Source organism: Xenopus laevis, chromosome 2S (genome assembly GCF_017654675.1).
Source record: "Xenopus laevis strain J_2021 chromosome 2S, Xenopus_laevis_v10.1, whole genome shotgun sequence".
NCBI lineage: Eukaryota > Metazoa > Chordata > Amphibia > Anura > Pipidae > Xenopus > Xenopus laevis.
The window spans coordinates 60,391,000-60,411,989 of record NC_054374.1 but is presented as its reverse complement, the minus strand read 5'-3'; the positions used below and the strand labels follow the sequence as shown (position 1 = coordinate 60,411,989).

At 37.0% G+C, this 20,990-nt stretch overlaps 1 protein-coding gene across 3 annotated transcripts in view; it reads left to right on the top strand.

Annotated features, from left to right (window-relative positions):
* Positions 1–16,859: 16,859 nt before the first annotated feature.
* Positions 16,860–20,990, top strand: part of foxp4.S (forkhead box P4 S homeolog) — a 39,230-nt gene continuing 35,099 nt past the window's right edge. Inside the window, exons 1-2 of one of the 3 annotated variants that reach the window (XM_018248440.2) lie at positions 16,860–17,175; positions 19,855–19,914. The gene's annotated coding sequence lies outside the window, so the exon portion shown is untranslated. 3 annotated transcript variants of the gene reach the window in all.

Genomic DNA, 20,990 nt, shown 5'->3' with positions numbered 1-20,990 from the left:
CTGCTGGAGCAGCACTATTAACTAATTAATTTTGATTTTTTTTTTCCCATGACAGTATCCCTTTAAACTTACATTTTGGGAAAACTGTAATTGAAAGTAATTGAAAAAGTCATTTTTATCAAAACAATTAAACTGAAAAAATGGTTTGGAAGGCGTACAACCTCTCTGTACAACAGTGTTTGCAATTTTAACATTATCTGGCAGATCATTCCACATCCTTTCACCTCCTCAATGCCCTTTTATGCATTCCCATTATTAAATAGGAATATATTGTAGGAATCCCAACAATACACCAAACTTTAATGTCACATGCCTGATTTTGACAATATGTCTAGAGATGAGCACCCAATATGTTATTTCAAACTCCCTGACCAGTCTAATAGTCACTAATGCTAATGGTATACTGTAGCAGTGTTTCAATTTTTTTCAGACTGAGAGTAGTGATTCAAAAATTGGTTTGAAATCACTTAATTATAAACAAAGATTCCTAACATAAGCCTGTGAGCGCTATGCCAACAATATTGTTAAATGATTTCATTTTTTCTGTGATAATAAAACAGTAGCTTGTACTAGATTTTAACTAAGCTAGTGCAAAAACAGATTGGTGCCAAACAAACTTTTGGGGTTTTAAAATGTTTTTAAAGGAACAGTAACACCAAAAAAAGAAAGTGTTTTAGGGGCCCATTTACTTAGTTTGAGTGAAGGAATAGAATAAAAAAAACTTCGAATTTCGAAGTATTTTTTTGGCTACTTCGACCATCGAATTGGCTACTTCGACCTTCGACTACGACTTCGAATCGAACGATTCGAACTAAAAATCGTTCAACTATTCGACCATTCGATAGTCTCTTTAAAGAAAAACTTCGACCCCCTAGTTCACCACCTAAAAGCTACCAAAGTCAATGTTAGCCTTTGGGGAATGTCCCCATAGGCTTAGCTATGTTTTTTTGGTCGAACAAAAATCGTTCGATCGATGGATTAAAATCCTTCGAATCGAACGATTCGAACAAATAGCGATAAATCCTTCCACTTCGATATTCGAAGCCGAAGGATTTAACTTCGACAGCCGAATGTCGAAGGTTAATTAACCCTCGATATATTCGACCATAAGTAAATTTGCCCCTAAAAGTAAGAAAATATAATTTAGTATTGAACGGAACTGGTAACACTAGTGTGTTTGCTTCAGAAAGTGTATATAAACAAGCTGCTGTGTAGCCATGGGGGCAGCCATTAAAGCTAGAAAAAAGAAGACAATGCACAGGATGCACAGCTGATACCAGATAAGCTCTGTAGTAAACAATGGGATTCTTCAGAACATTTATGTTATCTACTGTGTATCCTGTGCTTGAATGGTTGCTTGCATGGCTACACAGCAGCTTGTTTATATAAACTATAGTAGAGTTTATAAAGAAAACATACAGTTGTACCAGTACAGGACAACACTATATAATACTGTCATTCCTTTAAAACACTTTAATTATTGGTGTTACTTTTGGTGTTCCTTTAAGTAGCCATAAAAAGAAAACATATCCTCATCCTTTTGGAGCTCATTCAGCTAAGGTTTTAAAAACGTGTAGGAACATAACCTGAACTTCTAGAAATATATGTTTTTTTACAGACTTCTTTGGTTCCACCAAATGAAAGGAAGCCATGATAGTCTGATCTCTGATCAAAAGGGTTGAGTTCCCCATTCCTCTGCTGCTGACAGTGTAATGCAACCACTCCCTAACCCTTGCAAGGTAATGGAATCTGGGACTTATATACAGTACATGGAATGATACATGAGGTGATACCTTACCTGTTTTAAAAAAACAAGGAAATGGCAACGGTAAACAACACCATGGGACTGTAATATTCAGTAAACCTTGAAGGTAAAATAAAGCACTATATAGACAGATATTGTAAATTGGTTTGTAATACAGTATTACATCTACATATCAAAGCTTGATATTTACGTACCATTTTGTATAATAAGCCTCATCAACAATGAATGCATTTTAGGCTAATATCACATGTTCTATTAAATTACCACATTCTCGAAAAAACTGCATTGCCAAAAGACAGGGTTTTGTTGGCAATGATAAAATGTACTGCTATCGTCTGAGTTTGAGTTTAAAAATCTTGCCACCTAAAACCACTCCTTTATGTTTATGGCAGATGGGACATTTTGCCACCCACATCAAATCTCCTCCAGCGAAAGTAACCAATAACATTGTATAATTGCTGGTTTTAAAACAAATGCCATAAGTTTTTAAGGGGGATGTTCCCAACTTTTTGTTTTTAACAAGTCCCTTTAATCAAAATAAATAATCTGGCAAAAATGATAAATGTATTCAGATTTCAAATATCTCCTATACAGTATAAATTGACATGGTTGGGGTGATACCATTAGTTAACAAATAAAGAAACCCTAAAGCCTAGCATTGGACTTGAATTACAAAAACAATCAAAAACAAACAATTGCTCCGTTCCAATAATTTACGAGTCTGTAAAAATGTGATTATTTAAAAAAACGGCTTCTGTTGAAAATATTTATCCCTGTGAATTTTATAGATGCTCAAAAGGGTTTCACTGCCAAATGTTTCATTCTTATTTGTTGATTATTAAAAAATTGCATTTGAGATAAAAAAAAATAAACTTTAATTTTCTTAAATTGTAGAAAAAACACAATCTTGAGTCTAAAATTGTCCCATAATGTCTCTGCACATTTTAGAGAAGCACAACACTGAGCCATTGGTGTTCTTGTTTATGGGTATAAAACAAAACAATGTGACTGAAAACATTATATAACAGTATATAACAAGGAAGAAACATACTGAATCCATAAATCAAACCCTTAGCTAAAAATAATCTTAGCATAAACATTTATTTCCAATGTTTTAAAGGAATATTCTTCTATTTTGATTATAAAACCTTCTACTATATATTTTAGCCACTTAATTTGCATAATTAATAAGGAAATAATATATTCTGCCACAAAGGGCTATAATGTACACCCCAAGCAAACGTACAGAAGCACTAGGCTTATATATCTTAGAGGTTCACTTGTAGAATCTATGTTGCCTAGTGTCTTTTCCTATTGCCTTCCTCCCTGAACTTTGTTGCACATTTTTATAGGTATTTCTGTAAATGCTGAGGATCAAAAAGGACAATGCAAAAAAGAAAATAAAAAAGGCAGAATGCAAGATACATCAGCTGAATTCCTGTTGTTATGCCATTTCTATCATATCACTTTTTGGGGTCATACAAACATTCATGCATGCATACATTATTTGGTTGGAAGTAACAAAGGTCTCTCCCATGCCAATAAGTTGTGTCTCTGGCACCTCAGTATATATATGCATATGCATTAACCACTAGTATTTTTTTTCCAGTATTTTTCTTCTTTCATTGTTTTTTTCAAGAATCAAATAGCCTTTCTCTATGTTTTTGGAGATGAACCCACACATACATAAAACATAAAAACTTGTTGCAGTGTATTTAAACCTAGGAGGCCAGTGCTTCAAGGTAGCAGTGCTTCAAGTATTATACCACTGAGCGCCTAATGCACCAGTAAGCTTCACTAGGGTTAATAGTGTATAGTTTCTGTTAAGCGCTGCCGAATATTTTGGCAATATAGAAAGGATGATAATGATAAAGTGGTAGTAATGTCTGCTGCACAGTTCTGAACATTAGGGGGCAGATTTATCAAGGTTGAAGTGAATTTTAGAATTAAAAAACTTTGAATTTACTTTGAAAGTAATTTTTGGGTACTGCGACCATCGAATAGGCCAAATTCGACTTCAACTACGATTCAAATTGAAAATACTTTGAATATATCGAAGTACTGTCTCTTTAAAAAACTTCGACTTCGACACTCCGCCACCTTTAACCTGCCGAATTGCTAGGTTAGCCTATGGGGACCTCTTAGAACCTATAGCCAACATTTATCTAAGTTGTTAGAAGTCGAAGTTTTTTTTTTGAAATTCGTTCAATCGACTGATAAAATTGTTCGAATTGTTCAATTCGAACGATTTCTACGATCAATTGAATGATTGTAATTCGATCGCAAACAGCTAAATTTAGACAAAAAAATTTTTCAATTCCATGGTCGAATTTCGAAGTTTTAGCACTTCGAAATTTGACCCATGATAAATCTGTCCCTTGGAATTCAGACAAAAGCTGTGTTCTATTTTGTTATTGTTAATATCACACTTTTGTCTAAGATTTTGGACTCTACTGCTGTGGAAACTAAATGCCATCTGCAACAGCTGTAGGGATTGTGTTTATTCATCTCCTAAGGGTTTAGAGTTAGGGTTGCAGGTGTTAGGCTTTAGGATTAGGAATTTAAGATTGCATCTCAAAAAAGAAAGCAGCAGGAGTCCTGTTGAACTAATCATATATCTTTCATGCACTAACCAGTCTGTACCGTTATTTAGATACTATGGGGCACAGAAAACTCACTCACTTTGTATTCATTTCCATGGGATATTTAGAATGGTATTTATCAATGGAGTTCACTATTTGATAAAAATGCTTTTAAAAATCCCATAGGAATGAATTCAAAGTGAGTGAGTTTTTCTGTAGTGAGTTCTAATCTCACACTTTGATAAATCTGCCCTTAAATCTCTCCAAAAATTTACAGGGGGTGATTTATTTATTAGCACAAGTGAAAAATTGCACCTGGGCAATAACCCATATCAATCAGTGATTTGCTTTTTTCAGCCTGTTGTAGGTAAAACAATAAATGATTATCAATGTTTATCAATGATTACAGCATTTCTTAATTATTACATAATGGGAAGGTTAGCAAAAATAGAATCAGGCTTTATTCTGTAATGTCTCAAATTATTTATTTTTTCTGTGGGGAAAAATTCCAAAAGTTTCACAGGGAAGTTCACTTTTAAATGTTATAAATTCACCAAGTTTAATAACTTTTAAAAAAGAATTAAACCTTCCAATTTATTTTCCAGCCACAATTGAAAATGCTGATTTGATTTTTGGGCCGCTAACCCAGTACGTAAAAAACTATTTAGGCCTTCTACTATTCATTTTCATTGTAGTTTAAAAACTACTGCTTGTTAATTAAGCACTAGCAAACAGACTGAAAAGCCTGAATAGAAACTAGAGAACTGAAAATGCAATTACAAATAACAATTACTCAATGATAACTGTGTTATAATTCCACTGTACTTCATACTAAAACTAGCCCTTTAATTGAATTTGTTTCCAATAAAACAAAACAACAGCACAAAAAAAAATCAAACTTTTACATTTTTTCTCTCCTCCCTGATGCTGGTCTACAAACCATAAATGGGCAGATACTGCTGCAATAGAGAGTGAAGCCCTGTAGGCATTTTTTTTATAATTGTGTTATTCTGATTTTGTTACTCTCATTACTCTTGACAAAAATGTAATGTTTTCAAATCCTGTTATTCCATAGTTTACAACTCAACCCACTGCAAAACAGCATTCACAGGTAGGTAATCTGGAAAACCATTACCTGCCAGAGGACTACGGTAATAGGCAAATTCCAGTGGCATGCCAGTGGCATACTGGCAAAAGTGATTTATTTATCCCAAAGTGTTAATATTTTGGCCTTATTCTGGTCCTTTATCAAGCTACATAAATCACTTAAACAATTCTACTCTGCACTACCAGCATATACTATATTTATTACTAAAACCTTTTGACATAGCATGCCTTTTACAATTTGTATGTGTTCATTTAGTGTCTACAAATAAAATTTTAATTGGCAAAAAAAATCCCAAATTAAATTTATTAATTTAGAGCATTATACCTGTTTTATCTTCCTGTGCAAGTACAACATTTTCTGTCAAAGTGCACACATACGCCTGTGTTTTCTCTGACAGGAGTTTCCACCAGCAGAGAAAATTAAATGACCCCTGCTGCACAGCAACTTGTATATAAACTGTACTTCTGCTTTTGAATCAAACATTACCAGTGCAGAGTAAAAGCATATTGCGTTTAAATGAGTACAAATGGGACTGATTTCCAAACATACATGCTAAATTGTACAAAACCAACCATTTGTCAGCTATCAGGGCAGGGCCTGATTTGTAATTGTGGCACACTTGGCCAGTCTGTGTCCATCCCCTTTGAATATGCATATGCAATTGGTCTCCTACCAGCACTAAAGACACTGGGGACTTTGTGCACGGATTTAAACAACTACAAAAATTGCCCACTTACCAAGTCTTGACTGTGTCAGTAGGAGCTAGGGAGCAGATGTGGCTAGGTGGCTGCTACTAGATTGTGCTTCCCTAGGCCCAGGTCTTTGTGGCCTTCCCACAAATCCAGCCTGGTAAAAGAATACATTGACTTGATTAAATTTAGATGCAATCTTCCAGTGTTCAAATGGAATATTGAATTAAAGAAGGGCAACTGAACAGGTATGGAAAATCTCAGTTATGAAGAAAGACTGGTCAATTTGAGGTTGTTTCTGCTGGATATATGAAAACAATGTATAAATATATAAGGAGACCATATAATAAAGTCTCTAACAGGGATGCACCAAATCCAGGATTCGGTTTGGGATTCGGCCTTTTTCAGCAGGATTCAGCGGAATCCTTCTGCACGACCGAACCGAATCCGAATCTGCATATGCAAATTAGGGACGGAGAGGGTAATCGCATGACTTTTTTTACAAGGAAGTAAAAAACCATTTTCCCCTTCGCACCCCTAATTTGCATATGCATATGCAAATTAGGATTCAGATTCGGTTCGGTATTCGGCCGAATCTTTCCCGAAGGATTCGGCCGAATCTTTCCCGAAGGATTCGGCCGAATCTTTCCCGAAGGATTCGGCCGAATCCAAAATAGTGGATTCGGTGCAACCCTAGTCTCTAACGCTTCATTCACTACTAGGTCCTTCCAGCAGAGATAAAGGCATCAATTCCAATTAGAAGAAAGAAGGCTCCATGTTATTATTCGGAAGGGTTTTTTTTTTATAGTACGAGCTGTTAAGTTGTGGAACATCATATGAAATAATGTATATTTTCTGTAACTTATGTAGTTACAATGGAGACCAATAACCCAACATGTCTCACAGAAATTGAGTTTGGCTTCAGTGTGATCTATGTACAGGATCTAAGATTTTGGTCTTATTCTTTCATAGTTCTTATATTCTTTAAAATATAACTAATTATTCCTTAAGTAGCCATACAACTGTGAAATAATAAAGGAAGTAATGAATCCCTATAGCAAGAAAAAAGTCACATAACAATTCCATAACAAAGTCACAGAACTTTAAAGTGACCTCTAACATCCTCATATTTTGCAAGAGGGTTTCATTATTTTATTATAACCCACAAAATTAATTAAATCATGTGATACAAGTGACATCACTAAGTACCATTGATACCAGATGACATGACTTGGCTTATTTTATAAGCATACATTTTACATTTGTTGTGTATTATTTAGGGAATAATGTACCCCTAACTGTAATTTATAAAGGTATGCTTCTCCTATCAAGATTTGGTAAACTGTCAAATTTTAAAGTTGATGCAAGTAAATCAGAAGCCTTGAATAACAATCTATCTCTGCCTATTAAGACAACCATTGAGCACAAATTCCCCTTTCATTGGTCCACAGACAGAATAAATTACCTAGGGATCCAGATAAATTCAGACCTATCCATATTATACCAGGCCAACTTTACACCTTTACCTGACCAAAAAGCTAACTCCTGGAAAATGTTGGGACTTGCATGGTTTGGCAAAATCCAAGCTATCGAAATGGTTATTATGCCTCAAATCATGTATTTCCTACAAACCCTGCCAATAAAAATTCCTAAAGTATTTTTCACCAAAGTGAAAAGGCTATTCACCAAATTTATCTGGGATAACAAAACCCCTAGACTTAAATATGAAACCCTCACCCTACCAAAAGACAAAGGAGGAGTAGCACTACCAGATACTTACCTCAATTATGTTGCTGTCCACCTAGTTAGAACTCTTCACTGGCACCTGAAAAATAAAAAGAATAAATGGACAGAAGTAGAGCAAGCTATGTCAACTATCCCCCTCAGCAATTTTTTATGGGCAAACAAGTTAAAATACCTAGAGAGCTGCTATCTCATCCTACAATCTCAGCAACACTGGGACTATAGTTTAAACACAGAGCAACATTTAGATTAATGTCTCCACTTCTACTAAATCCAGACTTCCCCCCTAGTTTAGACCCCAAAGCATTTGCAAGACGGGGCACCCTTAGAAATAGAGAAACTAAATTTGTCGATTTCTATAAAAATAATAAAATTATTACTCTGGCGGCAATGCAAAAAACTTGGGGTAATCACCCAAAGGACTCATGGTGCTACAACCAACTACACCATTTCCTCAGCAACCTCCTGTTACAAACGGCTGACACTCAACCCACATTATGGGAAAACATCTTGGAATCCCAAAAAACTACCACACAGGCCGCTCACAAACATACAAATTGCTGCAAAGTAATAAAAGGATGAACCATCCTAACTATTTTGACGTTTGGGAAAGAGAACTACATATTACTCTACCTCCTTCAGTAAGAAGGAAGATTTTGACACAAACGCATAAAGCCTCTAGGGCAGTCAGAGTCAAAGAGATGCTGTACAAAAGCATCACCAGGTGGTACTACGTACCTGTAAAATTGCATAGGTTCTTCCCATCTGTATCTAAGAAATGTTGGAGATGCAACTCAAATTCTGACACCTTTAAACACATCTGGTTCACTTGCCCGGCTATCACTTCCTACTGTACTAAAATATGCAAAGTTACTAATAAAATAACAGGGAAGAAAATCCATCACACAGATATCCCCCTTATACTATTTCACATCGACAGCACTAGTAATGTGTTGTTGTCTGACTGTAGACACCTCCTCCAAGTGGCACTAGCCATGATTCCGAAAAGATAGAAATCACCAAAGCCCCCATTATAAACTGAATGGACAAACTTAGTTGAAGAAACAAGCAAGTTGGAGAAAATTACCTGCTTACTGCACAATAACAAGTCACTATATAACCACACTTGGAAACCTTGGCTTAATCACCTAAAGATGGCACGATAAGGTTTAGGCCTGTAACATGATGTATGCAAGTTAATGTATAAATAGTAAACAGTGTATTGCTTAGAAACAACTTGCTTATAACCTGGAAAAGTCTACTTGTCATTGGAATTGGATGTATTTAGCCTACCCTCCCCTTCCCTTCTGTACCCCTTTCCTTTGTTTTACTTATGAAACATCAATAAACAAAGATTTACAACAAAAAAAAGTCACTGAGGAGTTAAGTAACCATATAACTATATAAATGTATGCTATTTTGTAAAGTTTGTTATTTTGAACTATATATTGTACATGGTGAGAACATCTCTTCATTGAGTCGTATGCCTTTGTTGCTGGTTTGCCCCTCATTCTCCAGCCTTTTCAATGTATTCACTAAACTTTGTCCCTCATCATCCTCTTGCTGTAATAAGTAGTCATCTTTGAGGGGAGAGTGTCTTGACATACATCATCCATGTTGTGAAAAATTGTTCTACTAAAGATACTTTCCAAAGAGTGGTTTCCAACCAATCCATGTGATACACTAATTCAAGTTTATACCAGTGCTAAAGGGGAAAGGGATGATGATTTCCAATTTAGTAAGGTAGTTTTCCTTCCCAATTCAGATACAATATTCAGAAGTTTTTTTTTATCTGTTTTAGAAATACCCATGGTATCATCAAAAATAGCCCAGGTCGATGCACATTGTGGCACTAATTGAAAAGTAGTGCAGTAGGAAACTACCTGTCTCCAAGATGCCTATATCACAGAACAGGGCCTGAAACAATGCTTTAGGCGCTAAACATTTTGGAATTTCATAAGAATTGGACCAACCAAATTTGAATCTTAATTCTGGGGCTCTATTTGAATGCCATTGCCTGAAATCAACTCGATTTGATGATCAACTTTTATGATCAACAACTTATATGCAAGGTAAATAAGTTTCGTTAGTAAGTACTAGCATTTGGGAGAGCCATTTCCCATTCCCCTCTCAAACTCCTTGTCTAACACAGGAGTTTTCAAAGTTTGGTTCAGGAGCTGAGAAGTCTGTCAATAAAGTGGTTCTGGCATTGCACTAGGAAAATTTGAATAATTGGTTATTATGCCTAGTCTGCAAGTAAGAAAAAACATCCCGAGTTTCTTATTGATGTTTATGATGGAGTTCCATTAATGTGTATTGAGACATTCAACAGATGTCAAATTTGTGTTACTCAGGGGCATATTTATCAAGGGTCGAATTTGAAAAACTTTGAAATTTGAATTCAAAAAGACCACCATTAATTTGAGGTGTTTTTATTTTTTTGGCTGAATAGGTCCAAATCTTCTGCCGAATTTGAATCGTATGAATCAAAGTAATATCGCATTCGATCGAGGTTTTCCCTCCAAAAAAATTTGTTTTTTCAAAGTCCATCAATTGACTCCAAATGGGTTTTTGGAGGTTTTAGATGGTGAATAGTCGGTTGAATTTTTAAAATGACAGTACATGATAAATTTCGAAATTCGAATTTCCAATTTTTTTTCAAATTCTAATCGAATTTGGACTTATCCCTAGTCAAAGTACACAAAAAATAGCTCTAAATTCAAATGTTTAGAATTTCAAAATTCACCTCGATCTTTGCCAAACAGCAAATTAATTTAAGGGTCCCCAACATTTGCAGCGGTTGTGCTGTTTTACCGATCTATGTTGAAACTGTCATTGTCATCCGCAGGGTCTGCTTCCTCTGTAGTTACGCCCCTGAGCACATTGTTACTTAATAGTTTGTGTAGTAAATGGTTATATTATATATTGTATGATGATATTCCTTCAGCAATTCAGATTCACAACATATCACAGTATGGCTTTGTTGACAAATAGTGCTCTCAGGGCCTATTTCTCTTCTGAAATCTTGGTCCTCATGAAACATCAGTTATGTCTTGGTTTATGGCTGTGGTTCCAGCTATGACTATAAAACAGCATTCAGACCAAAGGCTCATTATGAAAGAGCAGTCAAACCAAAGTGGTCAAAAATTCAGTCTGAACACTATTATTTAAATCACTGCAGACTTACTGCCCATACCAGCATTAATTAAGAGTTTTTGAGATTAAAAAAACTTACCAAAAGTAAAGGCCAGACCCCCCACTGCATCATATATGTAATTTTATTGAAAACTGTATATAAATATACAAAAATAACTGGCTAATTTTTGCAGGGTGGGTGTGAGACCCACCTGTAAGGTTTTCCCAGAGCACCTTAAAGAGATCCTGACTGCAAATTCTTATTTCCATTTATTGTAGGCATGTATGCTATATTAAGCAGCACAGATCCCAAGATGATTACTACATTTACATATAAACACTGTATTATGCAGTTCAAAAGAATAACAAGCCCAACTAAAAGGTTGCAAAATTAAATTTAAATCTTACCTATTCTTTTTCATTATGTTTGAGTATCCCTTTTTTAATATATAAGGTCTTAGAAGACATAAACTATAGCCTGGTTGAATGCTTGTATATAGGCATAAACATAACATGATGACTCAGCATGGCAATATTTGTGAATGCAACCTCAGTCTAACAGTTAAAAATTAAAACAATGACAACTCATCTTGCCAAAGCTTTTGAAGAGCCTGAAAGAAGCTCTAGGGTCCCACTTATACCTTTTCAATACTATGTAGATTTACTCAGTGGTGTAATTGCCAGGGGTGTTGGATCACACCTGAGCCCGTACCGCCCTTCAAACATGCTGGAGCTGTGATAACCAGGGCCTGGTAATTTTTCAGCAGTATATGCAGTGGCCACAAGTTGGAAGGGGGACCGGCAGCAGCTAGTTGCACCACTGGAATTACTTTTAATCATTTACATACTGTAATGGCCCTGCCCATAACATTAAATACTGTATTTCTTCTGCAATGTACTACCAAGTGGAGCATATAGTGGATACTTACAGCAGAGAAATCCTCACAGATGTGATTGCTGCTTCAGTTTATAGACACCTTGGCTACTGCATAGGCAACTACCACCCCCATAAATAAAATGCAGCTTTTCAATTAAAGGAATTCCGTCATGATTTTTATGATGTCGTTTTTATATGTAAATTACACTGCAAATTAGACACTTTACAAAATAAAATTTCATTCCTGAACCAGCAAGTATATTTTTTTTAATTGTCTTATGTCATTTTGCCTGGTCATGTGCTTTTAGAAAGAGCCAGCACTTTAGGATGGAACTGCTTTCTGGCAGGCTGTTGTTTCTCCTACTCAATGTAACTGTGTAACTGTGTCGCAGTGGGACCTGGATTTTACTATTGAGTGCTGTCCTTAAGATGGCCATACACGGGCCGATAAAAGCTGCCGACAGACCGTGTCGGCAGCTTATTGGCCCGTGTATGGGGCCCCCCGACGGGATTCACCGATCGAGATCTGGCCGAAAGTCAGCCAGCTCTCGATCGGATGGGACGAAAAATCCTGTTGGATCGCTGCCGCATCTATTCGTTGATGCGGTCCCGCGAACCGACCACCCATTGCTATTCGTGCCCACGATCGGATCAGCCCAATATTGCCCACCTCAAGGTGGGCATATCGGGGAGAGATCTGCTTGTTTGGCGACATCGCCAAATGAGTGGATCTCTCAGTGTATGGCCACCTTTAGATCTACCAGACAGCTGTTATCTTATGTTAGGGAGCTGCTATCTGGTTACCTTCCCATTGTTCTGTTTTTGGGTTGCTGGGGGGGAAAGGGAGGGGGTGATATCACTCCAACTTGCAGTACAGCAATAAAGAGTGACTGAAGTTTATCAGAGCACAAGTAACATGACTGGGGACAGCTGAAAAACTGACAATATGGCTAGCCCCATGTCAGATTTCAAAATTCAATATGAAAAAATCTGTTTGCTCTTTTGAGAAACAGATTTCATTGCTGGAGCAGCACTATTAACTGATGTGTTTTGAAAAAAATAAAGTTTTTCACATGACAGTATCCCTTTAAGATTATATTTGTGTTTTTTTGTGTATATTCGGTTTTTCTAAAATAGGGATAAAAGAGCACTTTAATAAAAAAAATGGCACCTTTTTCATTTAAACTAAACTGTTAACAGAAACGAGTTTAATCTATAAAAGCTGCAGATTTGCAATTGTATTATGTGACTTAAATTAGAATCAGCCATTAAAATTAAAAGGCAACAATTCACATAAAGAAATGCAATGTCCATATTTGTAGTATTATTAAAAAGTGGTACGGCGGTTAATAGTTTCACATTGCGCACACTGGAATATGTAAAATCTATAAACATTATAATCCCTTTGCTGGATGCAAGCATATTCAAAATCCTGCTGTTAAAACAAAGCACACAAAACATAGTGCTTTATTCAGCACAGAGGACAAGCCACCATCACAAATTTTTGCTTCCTTCCACTTTAGAATGATTTCATGTTGCTACAGTTTTACAAGGGAAGTACATGGGTAGACTAGTAAAATGAGCTGGCAATGAGTTTTGGTGAATTCTTTTAAAACATTTTACAGTCTAACACAGTAAAGTAAGCACAGAAAGATACTAAATTGCTTATTTCTAAAGCTTCAAAAAATTCTCAGCAAAGATAAAGCAAGCTGAGTAAATGAACTTGGAGTCAGGAAAGAATTTTTTGGTCATTGGAAGTTTTTTTAATTTTTACCATTCCATGGATCAACTTGACAAATTCATCACTGGTTGCTAAAATATTGGAAATCTTGTCTAGATCCCTTGCCTTGGCAAATAAAGCAACTTGTACTTGAATGAAACATTTTTTACAAAGTTGAAGTTTTAAACAGGGAAGTTCAAATAAACACAATTGACAATTCATAATAAGGGCCACTTGTCACTTTCTGCCCAATTAACACTTTGTTGATCCAGAAGAGGGCAAGGACAGTTTTTTTCCTAGCCCCAAATTGTTTCTTGATCAATACCCCTGTTTATTGGGGTTCTGCAAACAGCTGTTTATAGCGCCTTAATAGTGCTGGGTGAATTTATGCGCCAGGCATGAATTCCCAGAGAATTTGCACGTTTCGCTGCCGACTTTAATGAGCATCAAATATCTCCGGCGTTTCGCAAATTTTTCGCCCATTACGTGAAATTTTCTAATTTTGCAAAAAACAAAACGGGACAAATTTGCTTAATCACTACACCTTAATGTAACTGTGATACCATTCATTTTAGACCTAAAAACATTAAAAAAAAAAATTATCTCACCATTTCATTTGTCATAAGTGAGACAGTCAATCATCTGGGTCACACGGGATGGCCAGTCAACTTAAGGGTACATAAGTAGTTTTGTCGCTGAAGTCTCCTAAAAGAAATTGATCTGGTGGCATTTTCTCCGATCAAAAGTTCACAAACGGCAGCATCTTTCTTGCAGGACCTTTTATACCCAGAACCCAATAATGTCTGCCTATATGACATTAAAAAAAAGTTATCTGATTTAAAAAAGAGAAACATTTTTTCAAAGGGCATTTCTTGCTAGCTTCTGAATTTGACTCTTATTTTAACCATCAGCACCCAACTGTGTGCATTGGCACTGAATTTAAATTTACATTGTTGGATGGATTTTTTTGGGGGCAGGGGTCTCTTTGGTTCTTTATGATACAAATCTGTGACAAAAATAGTTTGTGTGACCATAACCCTAGAGGCTGTAAATTTTAGGGTTATGACATAGAACTAGATCTGTAGAATGCAGTGTATCTATTTTAGGGTTGTTAATTGGATGCTGTGTGGAAGGTAACCCTGTACTGTTTCCTTTTTACCTTTGATTATGCAGTGTGAAAAACTGGCTCGTTCACTGTAATGGAAACATTGCACTTGAAATAAATACTAATTTTCTCAAAAGCTTAAACAAGGAGCAAATGGAAGAAAGTGTAATTGGTGCTTAGAAAAAAAAACGAACACAGAAATACGTGATTTTATTTTTCCTTTATGCAAATTGCTCAGTGATTTCTAGCACTGAGAGTAAAAAGGCAGAGTCAGGAGACTGTCAGTGTCTAAAAGTGACACAGAGGGGATCAATTTCCAACGAGGATTTCCGGTGAACACAGCTCAGGGGCAATTGAAATGACTTGCTAATTAAAATAAGTGCGAGACGTTTTATTGAAGCCCCCGGCATCCAGCGAAAGGGAGGCAAAATGATTGGCTTCCTCAGTATTTTTCTTTCATGGCTTAGCCTTCAAGCAGTATGCCCCAGCAAGGTTCCTTTCTATTTATTTCCAGTATGGATACTTTCTTTCGGTTCCCTTAGCCCAGGGTGTGAAGAAGCATGAGGGTGATCATTGGTCCCTCTTACAGAAGTCCAACTACATTCTACCTTTCTTCTTTTCTTTCTTCTACATTCTTCTTTTCTACCTGTTTATCTGACGATTCAGCTCTACACTTGTGGATTGAAGTAAACAATCTTTCTTGGAAAGATCTTTTCCAGGAAAGATTGTAATTGTTACGTCTATGGACAACTTTATGCTTGTGTGCGGAGTGTCACCTATGAGACCAATTGTCTGAACTGTGCTCTGGGTCCTATCACCGCTGAGAGAATCAAGAGAAGATCCCCAGTGACACCTCCACCCCACTCCAGCTACCTTCCTCCTAATATTCCCACTCCCAGTCGGGTAAAAATCCTGTCTCCCAGTTAACGATGCATGTTATTTCTTGGCAATACGATGGTTCTGGAAAGACAGATCTTGGATTCACGCCACTACAACCCTTTCCTCTAAATATATGCATTTTCCTTTAAAACACAGACTCAAATAAATGGATATAGAGCTTGTTGCAAAAAAGAGTTGTCCTTGAGTTTTATTCAATAATGCTTTTAGACATGCTTAAATGGCTAATAAAAAAGCTAGCCTACAGGTAACCTGCTGATTTGTAACTTTCATTTGAACTGCCTATGCCAGAAAGTGAGAAATAAAGGTGCAACCTGTTCTTGCCCCGCTTTTACTGAGCTACGGGTCCCTGCAGGGACATCGGGGATTGTAATATGGTTTAACGGCAGCTCCAGACGCACGTGTTGAACATGCTGCTGTCCCAAACAGGGAGAGAAAAGCTCAGCTATACAGGGAGCCGAATTCAGGCAATTTATCAACAAAATGCAATATTAGTACATTGTACAGGTGGGATGGTACGGCGATAAAGGCGGATTTAGTATGTTTGATGTGAAAGAAGATGGCACTATTAGCCTAAAAAGCGTAATGGATAGATGGGAGCACGTTGGAGTGTTACGCTTGGATTTGCCATGTGAGTGTGACAATAGGGACAGGCGCTACATTTAAACGTAGAGTTTTTGGAGTGAGAAATTACAGCAACATGTAAGGAGGGAGATGGTAAACCCCATCATCACTAATTAGGAGGGTAGAAGCCCAGGAACAATGTGTGTTAGTGCGTTCTGTTGTCCGTGGGCTTTAGCCTTCACGAAATGGAAAGTTAAAACTTGTTTTCCTTCTTTTTAGTAAAGTGTGAGCAGCAGCAGCAGGAGCCCGGGGTCCCCCGGCACAAGAAAGCAGCGGGGCCAAGAGTGTGTGAATAAGCCCTGGCCGGATCCGCACCGTGTGCACTGACATGTGAAGAGGCGGCTCACATTTCTTGCCTGGAGAGGAGAGAGCCCAGAGCTTTTCTTCTTCTCCTTCCCTGCGCCGCTTTCTTTGCTTTCAGTCTCTGAGCTGGTGTCTTGCAGAGAGGAGGAGGAGGAGGAAGGGAGGGGGCCGGGAGAGGATTGTTTGAATTTTTTTGTGTGTATGTGTGTTTGGGGCGGGGAGGGGGGCTCGGAGCAGATAGAGAGAGGTGCTGCTCTGCTCTTGTCTTTGTAGTGTCACGGGGGGGGGGGGTTGTGGGCGCGAGGAAGGAGTTTCTCACTGGTTCTGAAACCAGTCCTTCTCCGCCTCAGAGTGAACACAGACAATCTCTCCCTTCCTCTCAACTTTGCCTCCCTGATATCTCGGGCCAGCTCTGTTTTTTTTTTCTTTATTCTCTAGTCCTTTGTTCTCTCCCTGCTTGGCCAAGTGTTGTCCACCTGCTCTTGTGGGATATCCCGAAGCCTCCTGGCGGCCAGCCGGGCGCTGTGTTAGTGAAGCGCGTGCAGTAGCTGCGCCAAGTTCTCTGTGGGAGTGGAGCGTGCGCGTATGGATCCCGGCACTGGCTGCTACTCGGGGCGCAGTTAAGAGGTGAGTGTCGGGCTTTGCGGAGCACATGGCATTCCACTCGCCTTGTACGAAGTACTTTATTATTTGCGCCACATACTATTAGTACGAGTCATTTCTCACGGAACAGAATTGAACCCTGTCTGCATTGTGTGTGTGTGTGTGTGTGTGTGTAGCGAGAGGCTGTGCGTTCTACCATAAACAGGTTGTGAAACAAGTTGCTGAACACTTTACCTAGTAACGCAGTAAACGTCGCTCACTTCTTTCCTGTCAGGTGACAGACAGTTCCTCGAGAGAAACACAACGTCCCCTGTGTTGCTTTTACTTTGCTCCCCGTAAACCCCCTCGGGTTGGGCGCTACCTTCCCATGGGCACTGCTCGGGCTGCCGTGTCATGTGCTCGGGAAACAAAAGGCGATCGACGCGCCCGCTGTAAGGGATCTGTTCTGATATCCACTGCCCGGGGGTTATTGTTTTGTCATTTTTCAGTCTTTATGGCTATTTCTGACATGGCTCAGGTCAAACCTTGTATCCCCCGGCCCTCCAGCTGTCAAACTAAAGTTACTAGCGACAATTGAAAGCTATTGGGAGATTTTAGGGAGTGTTAGAGCAACTGGAGGATCGCAGGCTTGGACACAGCACGACAAAAAAAAAGTCTTTTGTTACAGAAATGTGGCTTGGAGTTCTTTACATGGGAGCCAACTAAATCTGAAGCCACACAAACTTTGGAAAGTTACAAAGAATATTAGAGTCCCTTTGCTAGAAATACTCTGTTGTGTTGTTGTTTTTTCAGATCATTTTTACTTCATTCCTTGGAGTCTTGTGCTTTAACATGAGATTTCTGTCCCTTATCCTGATGCTAATGAGATGAGGGTAATCAGGGAATGATTGCTCCTATTATCTGTGTGGGTGTCTTTTACTGTGTTTGGCATGGAAATACACTGAAAATATAGATGGCAAATGTTCTTTGTTATTAGACTCAATGGCAACAGTATTTACTACAGTGTATTTTACTTCCACCTGTTTTATAATGACCGTATGGGTTGTGCAGGGCACATGGATTCTGTTTTCAATTTAATGTTATTCCCAGTCATTAGCACTGGGTTCTAGTTGTTATTGGGAGAGAGGATTCCAGTTCAACAGATTTTTTTTTTCTTATGTTATATTAGATTTATACTCTACTATTTGGCGCTGCTCTGAGTATACGTTTAAGCGAGTACAGCTGCATAGAGGCATCTCTTGGCCCAGATTATGCATACCTGCTGCCCCTATTAAAATACCATCCTGCCACCTATGGGAAATAATAGTAGTCTTGTTGTAAAAGCATTGCACTGTGAAGTGAGACATCATGGATTTTATATTTTAGCTCCACCTCCATGTGGCCTTAGGCTAATGACAGTATGTCTCTTATCCTTTTCATGTTTTTTGTATAATGTAAGATTTGCTTGCTAGCAAGCTACACATACTTCATTTTTAGCATTCTGTTCTATTGTGTGCAGAGGTGTCAAAGAGTTTCATCGTTAACAAAAGAAAAACTTTCATGTCAGAAGTGGCAAAAAAAATACTAGGTTGCTCAATGGTAATTATAAAAGCTAGCAATTTATTTACAATATCCTTAAACTCTGGATTTTGAGCATGCCTTAATTATTTGTCTTATACTGAGGTGGTATGGCTAGTATTAATTTTAAGAACCTGTGTATTACATACGTTGTAGACATGTGCTGTGTTTACAGGCATCTTTCAAATATGTATATCCCTTCCAAACTCTTTACAGCTTACTTACATCTATGTTTGCATTAGTCTAATTTACTAAAGTAATTTTTTTGGTTTGTTTTTTTTGTTGCTTTATTAATTTGTGTAGCTTTAGAAAAAAAGGTTATTTCTAAATAGATGGAAACTACTTTCCAATAATACATCAATAAGTGAATTTTGCTTTGCAACATAATGACGTTATTATACCTTTATCAGTATTTTCTACATGTGGGTATATGTATGGATCTGTAGCTGCATGGTGTGTATATTAGGATATGCAAGAAATGTTCATGTGATCCCAGTTTGTCTGAATCATGCATAAGATAATATAGTGGTTTTGAACTTTAAGCGCAGTACGCAGTAATTGTGCATTCACTTCACAAGAAGTAATTGAAATAGCAGTACTCTGGACCAAGTTTTTTTTCTTTAGATCACTCCAGGACTGTGACAATTAGCACTGGGAGCACTCTTAAATAGATAGGAATTTGGGTGTCATGAAAGAATATTAGTTTTACAGTTTCAGATTATTTTCTATGCATAAAAATGCATATAATACAGGGAAATTATTTAAAAAATGTGATCTTAAAAACTGCAGAAAACATCCAAATGTGATAATGCATTTTCTAACTTTTTTTGACGTTCAAAAGGTATGGGCAATTTTAAGAGAGATTAGGGTAAACGGAACATTTGTATCTACAAATGAGTATATACATACGCAAATTAAATAATTAGTTCTCAGGTACATTTTGGTAAAACACAGAGAAATAGTTTTAGGAGATTAATGTGTTGGTGCTTTAACACAATTCTATATTAGGAAGTTAAACTAGATGGTAAGCTTATATTCTTGCACATTATGTTTTACAAAGTGTTGAACTAATTACAGCAATTCAAGAATATATTTTATGTATGTGTGTATCCATTTAATTATGTGTGTTACTCCCTTTCTCCTCAGGAACTAAGGATGGTGCTCAAATTTCTAGAAAAGGAGACAAAGCATGCAGGATCTATACCAGTGTGTACATTTAAATCCCCTCTAATCCCAAATTGATGTTTTTTTGAGGGGGTAGTTTTTCTCTTACGCCTATTAAAACCATTCCTTTATTTGAATTCTCTTTTCATTTACTGATGCCAAGGTGTAAGAATCAGGCATGCATTAAAATGTGTCATGCACTTAAACATCAAAGCTAAATGCAGAACATAACTGGAAATTGGAATAATTTACACAAAGTTGTATCTAAGAAAAATGCAACATTGTATTTGAAATATTTTTGATAAAGGATAATGGAAGTTGTTTTTGAACATCAATTTGCCTTAGATATACTGAGCTGTGTAAAAAAAAAAAAAACTTTTATTGTCCTTTCTGTTAATTTGTGCAAAGGAGATTCAGTGGATTAACCAATCTAGCTGTGTATGTGTGTGATTACTATTTTTAATTAGGGTAAGAGTACAATAAAGAAAAACGACAAAATATGCAAATATCACAGAAACAATAATACTTAAACTAAAATTTTCGATATTTCTGAGCATTCTTTATTTCTCAGTTTCTGTTTTTCTGCTTTAGAAAATTCAATTGATATGTGATGTTGCACCTGAACATTGCAATTTTTGATCCCTAACTATTGAACATTAGGGATATTTTTTCAGTCTTAGAAAATGTCAAGATAATGGTGAAAGTAAAAAAATAAATTTATTAACACACACACAAATGGTAATTGTTTAAGATCATTAGCTATCAATAAGAGTCCCTGTGCAATTTTTAATTCTAAATCACCTTGTCACTGCATCTTTAAGCTGAATTCAGAAGTTGAGCCCCTGTTTCAAATTGATTGCTTGTTTGGAGATTGAGATGCTAAACCATGGATAATGCCCCGCATAAAGGGCAAAAATAGTTGATAATATTACTAATGGAATTTTGTTCAAAAGTGTAGGCAAAATAGTTTCAGATTAATTCCAGCTACCAAATCAGAATGGATAAGCAACTGTTTTTTTCCCTCCTGAGTATTGACCAGGCTTATACCCTAGAGTAGGGTCTACCTTTCATATAGTTTTTCAAAAGTGGAATTCTCGTAATAAAAATAAAGGCAGCAG